This window comes from Stigmatopora nigra, chromosome 12 (genome assembly GCF_051989575.1).
Source record: "Stigmatopora nigra isolate UIUO_SnigA chromosome 12, RoL_Snig_1.1, whole genome shotgun sequence".
NCBI lineage: Eukaryota > Metazoa > Chordata > Actinopteri > Syngnathiformes > Syngnathidae > Stigmatopora > Stigmatopora nigra.
In genome coordinates, this window is record NC_135519.1 from 1,986,161 (window position 1) to 1,997,737 (window position 11,577).

The 11,577-nt window shown below is 39.9% G+C and overlaps 1 long non-coding RNA gene across 2 annotated transcripts; it reads left to right on the forward strand.

Annotated features, from left to right (window-relative positions):
- Positions 1–2,878: 2,878 nt before the first annotated feature.
- LOC144205572 (uncharacterized) lies at positions 2,879–6,825 on the forward strand. Of its 2 annotated transcripts, XR_013328125.1 has the most exons (5): positions 2,879–2,975; positions 3,068–3,246; positions 4,331–4,457; positions 4,780–5,022; positions 5,979–6,825. It is a non-coding gene; the product is annotated as an uncharacterized LOC144205572 (long non-coding RNA). The 2 variants fall into 2 exon arrangements; XR_013328126.1 differs by lacking the exon at positions 5,979–6,825 and having other exon boundaries at positions 4,780–5,846.
- Positions 6,826–11,577: the final 4,752 nt, after the last annotated feature.

Here is an 11,577-nt window from a genome sequence, read left to right on the forward strand (position 1 = left end):
TGGTCAATCATTGAACATATTTCCTGGTTGAACCATCAGCTGAACCACTGATAGAAGTAAGATGGGGCCTGAAAATTCCAGCCCGACCATGCTCGGCCCACGGGTATTAAAGCCCGACCCGGCCCGAACCCGACCAATTAACTGGATTTGCAGGCCCAAGCCCAAAGCAAAACCCGAAATGTCATATTTTATTTTTGAGGACTTGATAAAAGGAAGGGTGATTTATGATAACCAATTAAAGCCTGTCTTTTGTAACAAAATCTAAGTTAAACAAGACTGTATAGACATTTAGGTCTTTTTTATTAATGAATAATATAGATGTTTGACGATCATCCCTTTTGCCACTACGGCTGTATAAATGCCTGCTCAGAGTCGAGGCGCCAGACTTTTTGCACGCGTACGAAAGCAAAGCGCCAAATTGACTACATTCAGCGAGGCTAATGTACGTTTCTGTAGCATTTTCATCAATTATTTTGAAGCTTTTCCACACCATTCTTACCAGTACATGTTTGTCTTTTCAGTTTTCCTGTCTTTAGTTTACCGATAACTTCTTGCTCCTCCATATTAGGGATACCAGGTCAAAATAGATGCAGACTTGCAGAGGGGAAGATTATTAAGAAAGCGGTATTCACGTGATATGTGCAGAGCATGCTTTGGCTCTGTGGCTCCTGTTTAGTAGTTAAATAGGAATTACATTACACTGTGTTTTCCTTTTTATCCAAATTATTTACATTATAACATGCATTCCTTAGGTTAGTATCCATACATTGTTTTAGTATACATTTTTATAATCATTTATTTTTTTAAAATTCGGCGAGAGAGGAACTCGGCCCGAACCGATCTGGACATGAAGTAATTATTGACATTTTAGGCCGGTCGGGCTCGATGTCAAGAGAACCTTTATCAAGTATTTAGACACACATTTTAACAAAATGTTGGAGTTTTGGTTTAACAAATGCTCTTGTTTAGTTAAAAAATAAAAGCCCAAGAGTGAAAACTTGTGATTAAGTTTCCAGGCTTGAGATTGAAACCTTGAAATGTGATCGAATACTTTCATTTACAATTCACAACTATGTGCAATCTTTTAAAAGTGCTATGAAATACTAAAGCAAGTTCATTCTAGTAAACAATATTTTAAATAAAAATAGTCCGTCTTGAAAATGGCTTTAATTCAACACAACAATATATTTGTGTGAAGCTCGCTCCAAATACAGTTTGGTAGCTCTCTCGTGTTTAGCACACTTAACGTGGCGGACAAAACCCTTTTCCCAGCTGTAACAGACTTGCTAGCTTCGGAGTTGACCGCCCTTTCTTCATGATGTCTATTTTTTGTGGAAAAGTCTGTCTGGAAAATAGCTTTGTGAGCAAATCTGCAACCAAATCCATTTGTTTTCCTACGTCGGCCATTGTGGGTGGAGTTTGCGATCTCTGTTTGGCTTACTTTGGCTTTGGTCCGCCTACTAGCCAATCGTAGTTGGTGAAAGCGATGACGTATCCCCATGCCTGCGAAATAGCCTTGGTGTCACCAAATCGAATTCTGATTGGTTAAAGCAACAGTCTTATCAACGCTTGTTTAATGCAGCAGAGCCCACAGAACATTGTGAAGGCCTTGAGGAAAATTTCTGACACTGGCAACAATGATGGCTGAAATGTGATTGGTTAAATGTATCAATATGAAAATAAATCTGGAAGCAGTGCAACCAGGGGGAAAAGCAATGAAAGCAAGCTACCAGGCAATTTGGAATTATTTAATAAGTATTGATGGACAAAATATATTATATGACTCAGATATTTCTTAGGCTAGCAGAGAAGGCCTTGAATGCACTGACGGCCCGTCACTGTATCGTTGGTCAAACGGCATTTTTAAAAAGGGGGGGAAATAAATACAAAGCTTTGGTCAATTTTTCTTTCCAGGAGTTCACATTCATCAATGACCAAATGCCTTTCAAAGTTTTGTGGTATACACACAAGTATTAAGCTCTCATCTTGTTTTGAAGTGCCATACAAACTTTGTAAGTCCCCATCAATGAGTTTGGGGCGAAAAAACAAAACATGACAGCCTCACAATGGTGCAAAAAACAAAAACCTGTGTTTATCAGCTTGCGTTGTCATTGAATGTTAGACGTCTGATTGCGAGGGGGAACAGCTGTGCCTCCTTGACAACACGAGGTCCTCCTTTGTCAGGATGATCCTTGACACCCCCAGACATCTTTATGTTTTTGTATTTCAACAAATCAACATTTTTTTTTCTTTCTACAAATGCACATTGTTTTGCCATTTTCAAATCGCTACCTTTCCATCAAGGACTCTATTTATCATAAATTGTATGACAGGTTGGTTTTGAATGATTTTCCATTATAAAAGCCTTAATTAACCCAAAAACAATGACATATATAGTTCCATTTCTTTGGGGTCCATGTACATTTTAATGAATACTCATCTTATTTTGCAATTTTATGTTCTTTCAATTAATGTACATCCAGCAGACATATGTTAATTCCATCCAATCTGGCTTTTCAATATTAAAGGGATAATGGATTCAGTATTGTAACACAGAGAATGTCCACCCACGTAGAGAAAATCAAGGTTTTTGTCAGTGAAGAAGGCGGGTAATCCTGGGTTCAATGGTTGTTTGGAGCACACCAGCATGATCTGATTATGATGATCTATTTTTTTCATATCATGTTAATATGTAATCTATTTTTGATCATTTAGAGTTAAAAAAATAAAATCAAACATAATAGGATATTTGTATATTACATCCTGGTCACATTTAAAATCACTTACAATATGATGATAGTATTAAATTGCCCACCCTTCGTAATTGCATTTCATTTATTCATTCAATCATTCATTTTGAAACTCCTCATCTTCACAAAGGTCGCTGAAGGTGCCAGAAGCCTATCCCAGTTAACTATGGCCACCAGACTGCGGATACCCTGAGACGGTAGAATGGACATTCATGATCATCAATGGTAATAAAACATTATCATTCATTGCTAGCTCTCACAATTCAAATAGACCATATTATTCCTATAATACTTCCATTCATACCCAAAAAATCCAGGTGTAGAATCCTGTGGCGCTTCTCCACGGCATCTCACTCGCAGCTGTGTTGACATCTGTGCACCTATGTTCTCTGTCCGCCCCGCTCCCTCCAATAAGCCGTTGGGGCTATGACGGGTATGAATAAAGGACGCAACAATCTGGAGACTTGGGTTGCAGAAGCTGCCGCCGGGACATGGAGTGAGTCAATAAACCATGAGGCAGCTTCACTTTTCACCTTAGATTCCATCGATGAACTTCTGGACCAGTTTTTGGGAGGCATTCGCTTGCCGGACTTGTTTTTTAAAATATGCTAATCTTGAGATTTAAAAAAAAATGTATTGGCATACGCTAAAAATGCATTGTACTCATTTAATAATGATTACCAGGGAATGGGATGGTGCAGTGGGCCTTTTGTCTCAATTGGATGTAGGCAGCATTCAATTGATTTCCACTATGTGGTTGTGTGATAGCGGCTGTGAATGGTCTGTTTATGTGTGTCCTACAACTGACTGGTGACCAGTCTAGGGTGTGTCGTGATAGTCGTGATAGCACCCCGCGACCCTCACACGGACAAGTACTCTTGCAAATCAATTAATAATTAACAGGAGTAAAGTACATGCTGTGAATTTGGTCAAAATTGCTTTTTAGACCCTTTTTTTGGATGAATACATGATAGACATCTCTATCAAATTTTGTGAACAAAAATAAAAAATAGTGTTTATATCGTATGCCGGGAGAGGCGTTTGCACAATTGGGCTGGCACTGGTGCTTGCCAGCATGTGTGGGTAGGGCCATGTTAATATGGTGCGAGGTTGCTAATGGGTTTATGATTGGAAAATGAGAGGTAGGTGGGTAATTAGGGGTGAGTTGTGTGCACACACTTGGCTCAGGCCACACTGCAGCCAGTAGGAGCAGGATGACTCCCTGCTGGCTGCACAAGGGTGTTTAAGTGTGTGTGAAAGGGCCTTGGGTGTACACTTGTGTGTCACTACCAGCAGCTTGCAGAATGGGCGATTTTGGACGTCCACTATAGGGGATATTTTCTAATTTGTACATTTAGTTGATTGATATGATGTTTCATTCATTTTCTGTGCCACTTATCCTCACAAGGGTCACATGGGGTGGGGGGCCTGGTGCTCGAAAATGAATAATATACATTATTAGCACATACATACGGTCCAGTGGAGGGTGGTTAGTGCATCGGCCTCACTGTTCTGTGATTGAGGGTTCAATCCCAGGTTTTCACAGGCCTTCCTGTTTGGAATTTGCATTTTTCTTACAGGGTTTGGATGGATTTTCTCCGGGTCGCAATCTCCAACTCTCACTGGAATGATTTGACACTGTGTGAAGTGGTCGGGATTAGAATCAGCACATCCAAATCGGAGACCATGGTCCTCAGTCAGGAAAAGGTGGGTGTTGGAGTTGCCTTGATCATTTTATGTTATGAATTTATTGCGTTGTTATATTCTATTTAGCATTCGGCAGCTATTTTGGCCGACCTTAGGCCAGCCGTTTGAGCTTCAGAGTGTTTTCTTATGCAATTAGCCTTCTTTTGTCATATAACTTGAATAAATAGGACTCGCCAGTTTGGGAGCCCAGAGTTCTTTACCTCAGAGGTTGGTTGGGAGGTGTCTCCAAAAGGACCATGCTTCTCTTGAGTTTCTCTATAGTTAATTTAGACAACAAAGTGCTAAATAAACCTGACCTTTACTCTAACATTTTCTTGCTCAGGCAGCCCTTTGGCGGGAGGGATTACCACATTGGCCTCACAGCTCAACAGCCCGACAACCCTAATGAGGATAAAGCGGTTCAGAAAAGGAGCTGAGATGAGATTTTCTTGGTCATTATCAAGTAGGATCACAACACAACTTGATGACGCCAGCCAGCGAGCGAGAGCAATCACTATTGAAGTCTGTGGCCATAGTGGCTTTTCTTCATGGCCAACCCTTTCTCAGCAGTTAAAACTAATTGAAGGTGATTGTTCTGGCTTGTTGGTCTCCAAAAATTGATGCGAATCGAAACCAGCAGTGAGCACCGAAAGAAGTATAAGTTGTTTTTGTCTATGAATATGTCCGGATAACAAATTACCGTATTTTCCGCACTATAAGGACCACCTAAAAGCCTCCAATTTTTTTCAAAAGTTGACTATGCACCTTATAATCCGGTGCATCTTATATATGGACCAATATTAAAATTGTTATCAGGATAAAATAAAAAAAATCAGCCGATAGGGTAAATCATCCTCTACAGGTCTCGCAAACACGGTGAGCAACTTCCAACTTCATTTTCCACCGTACACGGTTGATGCTAGGATATGTAGGTCTTTTGTCAATACACCCAGTATGATGGCGAGCACCCTAATTTGGTGCTCGCCGTCATTCTGAGTGGATTGACAAAAGAACTCCAGCCGCTAGATTGGCGTCAACAGAGCATTCAAAGCTAGACTGCTAACTATGTATTATATATGGATCAATATTGATCCGCAATAGTTCTCGCAACTAGGGTAAGTAGCCGGAGACTCCATTTACAATAAAACAGTTGTTTATTCTTTTGTCAGAAAGCTGATTTGCAATCTATTACTTTTTTGTTGACATTGCCTTTAGCACAGCACCGTCTAATGGATGCATATTAACGTAACTCCAGCTTCTACTGTAGTGCCTTACAATACAGTGCACCTTATATATGGAAAACATTTTAAAATATGACATTCATTGGAGGTGCACCTTATAATGTGATGTGCCTTATAGTGTGGAAAATACAGCAGTCAGTGCGGGAATAACATTGAGTGTTAGATTGTGTGCCACTGAAAATGTTAATGACAAATCTCAAATGGGAATTGTTAAGAATACGTTGGGTTTTTTATTTGTTTGAGTTTATTTACAGATTCAAATGTACCTAATATTGACTATAAACTCAGTTTTATCTTCCAGATGATTGTCTTGGGAGAGACAACCAGCACGCACGAAAGTCTTCACTACAGAAGAGAAGAACATTGGGGAAATTTTAAGATGAATTATGCTGTTAAATTTATTAACTTTATTTTAAGATGTAATTTGGGACATGTAGAGGAATGGTAATTTGGATTTGCTAGTCAATATGCGTGCATAAACGTACAGGTGGGTTGATGGACAATGAAGAACTGGTAGAGAACAAAAACAAGGAATTCATTTACTAATGTGTTTTATGATTTAAACAAACGTAAGTAAATGTATAGTAGTTAATTATAACTTTACCAAATATAAATTTTGTTTGGGGTTAATTATAAATCTCTGCCAAAAGGATTTTTCAGGAGAATTTAGTGTGGAAAAGTCTAAGTGTTGCAATAGTGGTAAAAAAAAATGTTCTCAGCAAAACATTCAAATGTGATTCTGATATAAAAGCATATGCAAAAACATTTCCTAAAATGGCGGCTAGCATATTTTTGTGCTAGAGAGACGATGTTCATCATGGTAGCAGAGGGAAAACAACATTCTTTACCTGACATGCTTCAAGAACTTTTTCTCCCCCACAAAGACAATGAATGACATTCACCAACAAGTCCTGAGCAAGCCCATCTCAAAGAGGAAGTTTTCTTTGAGCAAATGAAAAGAATGTGATCCGACACCATGTAAACAGCAACGATGGCTACCAGGCTGTCATCTAACCTGTTTTGCTGGGATGGAGCGGGATTCACCTGCTAACGCTAATGGACTTGGACAATGACTTGGTGTGGAGTGGGAGCAAGAATAACTTTGCCGCTGACCAACAGCTGCTAAACAGATGTGTCCTGCTGAAGAAGGGTGGAGTTTTTTTCTGGCTTTCATGATGGACATACTGATTGAGTTTGCTTGCCTTATCATTCCTTCTATTGCAAAAAGAAAAAAAAAGGTTTTACCGAGTGATGTTTTCGATAAAAATATAGTCTAGATTTAGATGTATTTTTACTTAGATTTACATGATAGAACATTGATATTTGCAGGTTTTGCTGACAGCAATAAAATCTCTATAGAATCCTGCAAACATTCTATAAGTTGTGTTCTTTGTTAAACAGGGGAGGACATTTTGGAGTTTTTGTATTTAACGAATTATCTTGATCATGTTACGTCATGCATTTTATGCTGTTTTACATCCTGTTTAGCATTGAGCAGCCATTTTGGATGACCCTAGGCCAGCCATTTGGGCTTCAGAGTGATATCTATGCAAATTATGTTTCCTTTGTAATTTGAATAAAAGGGACTCGCTGGTTTGGGAACATAGCTCCTTAACACAGGGAATGGCGGTGAGGTCGTTTCAAAAAGACCATGCCTTTCCCGAGTGTTTCTGCATAGTTAGATCAGACAGGTTAGGCGTAAATAAGCCTGACTTCTACTCTAACAAGTGGCATGACCTCTCCGGGTTGAGGCCCTTCCCCTAGTGGAGGAGTTTAAGTATTCTGGGGTCTTGTTCACAAGTCAGGGGAAAATGGATAGGGAGATCGACAGGCGGATCGGTGAGTCATCTGCAGTGATGCGGACTATGCACCACATAAGTCCATTGTAGTGACGAAATAGCTTAGCCGAAGGGCAAAGCTCTCCATTTATCCGTAGATCTTCGTTCCCACCCTCATCTATGGTTATGAGATATGGGTCATGATTCAAAGAACCGGATACAAGCGTCTGAAATGAGTTTCATCCGCAGGGCGTCTGGACTCTCCGTGAGAGATAAGGTGAGAAGCACAGTCACCCGGGAGAGAGTATATCTACTGCTAGTTCGCATCCAGAGGAGCTAGATGTGTTGGCTTGAGCATGTGATTAGGATGCCTCATGGATGCCTCCCTGGGGAGATGTTCTGGATAAGTCTCACCAGGAAGAGGCCACTTTGAAGGTGGTATATATTTTTGGAATTCAATGATTGTCCTTTTAAAGGTAACCCTTGTCCCGGGACCATGGTGTGACTCAGGACTGGAGGGAGGTCCAAGGGCACCATTTGCTTTCAAAAGAGGGCTGACAACCTATTCAGGAACAAATCATAGAGAGCATTTGGTAACGAGCTACTGTCAGCTGCCAAGATGTGAAAGTCAATGGCACAATAACAAATAGAGCCATCGCCTTGATTCAGCCTGCTCAGCTCACTCGCTCTTTCCCTCTTGATGGAAATGCGGTGGAAAAATTCCCATGCATGCAGTTCTAAACTTCTCAAGAGAATGGCACAGAGCTTAGATCCAGGTACACTGAGCCATGGCCCAGGTTCTTGCTCTACCCGAAGAGTAGGGAATCATGACAGAAATCTTGGAACGCTCTGTTGCAAACGCTTAAGGAGATGGTCATAATTAATGGAACAGTTAATCCGGAAAGGTTTGCAATGTCCCAGCTCCCCGGAGAACCTTTTTTGGGGGTGTCACCAAGGTCTCTAAGGTGGGGACCGTCGGGATCGTATTAGCTACAGGAGTAGATGGGACAACAAGGTAGGGTGGCTGGTAGCTGTTTAGGTCCTTAAATTGTAATCTCAGTCCGACTAGCTGACCTGATATTGCTGTCTAAAACTCGAATCTGACAAAGAGGACTTGGACTAAAGCTCCCAATACCCTTTTTTATTAAATTATTTATTTATTTATTTATTTAAATTAAGCGGAGAGGAACTACTTTCACTGTGAATATATTACTTAAAGTATTCACATTTTTATTGATAAATTATATTTAGATATTAATACATTACAGGCTTTCAAATGAATATATAACTGTAATATTTAATTAATACACTTCTTGATAATTGTACTTATGTAGTTTTATATTTTTATAAGCGTGAAAACAAAGGATTTTGCATGTTCTTCCAGGGCATGCGTGGGTTTTCTTTAGGTACTCCATTTTCCGCCCACATCCGAAACACATTCAGGGTAGGTTGGTTGAACAATCTAAATTGCCCCTAAGTATGAGTGTGAGCGCGTATGTTTGTCTGTCTCTTTGTGACCTGCGATTGGCAGGCCGACAAATCATATGCTCTAGCGTCCCCCATGACCCTTTTGAAGAATAGCTGTGTGGAAAATGAATGAGTGAATATTAGCAAGTGCAATTTCTTCCCCTGAAAATTGAGCCTAAACAACAAAGCAACACTAACCCTGCCTTCCCTTTGAGCCCCAGTCCAGCATCTCTAGACATGATTAGAAGGTGTGGCTGTAGCTGCGGGATTTCCGTGAAACCCTCCTTCAAATTGTACACTTTATCCATAATTTAGCTCCCCTCTACTGACTGAATTATTCAACCAAATAGCGGGGCAAATAATGGAGTTCACAGAATCTTACTTACACATCAAACTACTTAAATGTTGATTTGAATTTTTGAGGAGCTCTGATGCGGTTTTCTAATGGGTGGTTAAGGAGGGCAGTAGCTATGTAAGGAACATTTGTGGACCCATTTTTTCCTCCGATCACATTAGGATGGAAAATGGACGGATTAAAATTATATTACATTAAAGTCTCATGCAGCACAGAGCACCAATGCAAGGAATTGACTTTCCAATCTCAAGATGTCTAAACATTTCACATGTACAATTACAAGTATGTTCTCCATGTATATATCATTTTTAACAATGATCAAATCTGCTTAAAAAAACAATGAAAATTGTTCTAGAACCATTACAGGTAATATTAGATCAAACAAAATTCAGAATGGAAGGGTAAAGTGATAAAATTATTTTTAAAAAAATTACAAGATAGGGGTGCATGAGCAAGCTCTCCTTACTTGTATGCACTTTGTTGTGTCTTTTAGCAAGTTTTTCAGCAATATCGGACTTTAACATCAGTTATAACTATTTGGACTTACCGTATTTTCACGACTATAAGGCGCACCGGATTATAAGGCGCACCTTCAATGAATGACATATTTTAAAACTTTTTCCATACATAAGGCGCACCGGATCATAAGGTGCACCGGATCATAAGGCGCACTGTATTATAAGGCGCACTGTCTAATTTGGAGAAAATTTAAGACTTTTAAGTGCGCCTTATAGTCGTGAAAATACGGTAATTGCCAATGACTTCCAGGTATGAAGCACACACTACACAGTCACCTCTAGAGCCAGCCATTGTTGATGTTTTGGATTTTTTTGTATAAAATCTTGCAGTGGGGGAGGAGCTATATGATGGAAGATTTTGTAAACTAAGATGGCATCTGCATATTTAACAGTATTGTTTCAGTTCAGGCGTTTGTGCACTGGATTATAAGGCGCACTGTCTATTTTGGAGAAAATTTAAGACTTTTAAGTGCGCCCTATAGTCGTGAAAATACGGTATTAAACACTGGTTTGTAGAGATTTCCACTTCGCGCAAAACATTCCAGAAGAGATAGCAAGATTAGCGGTTCCCCTTTGGATTGTTATTGGGTCTGGACAGTGAAGAAGGAAGCATCGAAAGAGGAAGCAGTACCAAAGCTTTGTATGACAAGTAGGGTTTTGTTGTTGATGATGACGACAGGGCCTATGTCCGATTATGTGTAGCGGGCCTGTTGACTAAGCTCAGAAAACAGCCAGTCTACAACTCTGCTAGCCCACCTACACCTCTGCTACCAGCCGTGCCACAAACTCTTCTAGCTGAACCTCCATCGGTGAGTGAGTCCCGGAGTGGTTTAAAGAAAAATTGTATTTGAGAAACATAGATCTGCTCAACTATACAGCACCCTTAAACAAGCAAAGGTTCTCTGGAATCCACAAAATAAGTCATTTCAATACCAGAAGCATCTTGGCAAAGTGTGACCAAATTCAGTATCTATTAAGTAACTCAAACCAGGATTTCTTTATACATATCCGAGACCTGGCTAAATGTAAATTCACCAATGGATGGACTGCATGTATCGGGCAAGAATATCTTTAGAAGGGACTATGTGGGAAATCTTGGTGGAAGGGGAATGTACTGTGTTAGGGAACCAATACCAATTACCACACGTGAATTTCCGTGCATAAACTTCCATGCACAAATTGGAATTTAACTTAAAGCAACACACGGGATCAGCTGTGAACAATGCAACAGAAAGAACAACACCTCGATGCTGCTGGAAATTCACATGGTGTTGAAGAGAAATAGAAAGGGTGCAGAGCTGGACGAAAGTGCCGAGAGAAGAAGGGACACTTCAGACCAAGCATCCTGAGAGCAGGTGGAATGAACAGTTGTGCAAAGAAAAGGTGTATGATGACAATCAATATTAAATAAATATAAATATTATTCAATAATTAAAAAATAGAGTTGTGTAGGCGTGGCAGAGCTTGCTTGCCAATACAAGAGGAGTACAAGTCGGAAGTTATCCTATTATGAGGGCAATTGTGGGCGTCGTTTTCGGAATATTTTGACGGGAAGACAAAAGCAAATAAAACGCTAAAGATTCCTTATAAAAACACCAGCCTAAAATCAAGGTGGAGGCGGGGCAGTAAGAGCCAACCCGGGAGAGGAAAGACAACATTTTTTTAGACCAAAATTACAATTAAGTTTAGTGTAAGGTTAGCTTAAACTAATTTTTGAGTGTGTCTGTATCGAAATCCCAGTTCATTTAGATTTGTTTATGTTATGTTATGAGCGCGTTGCCC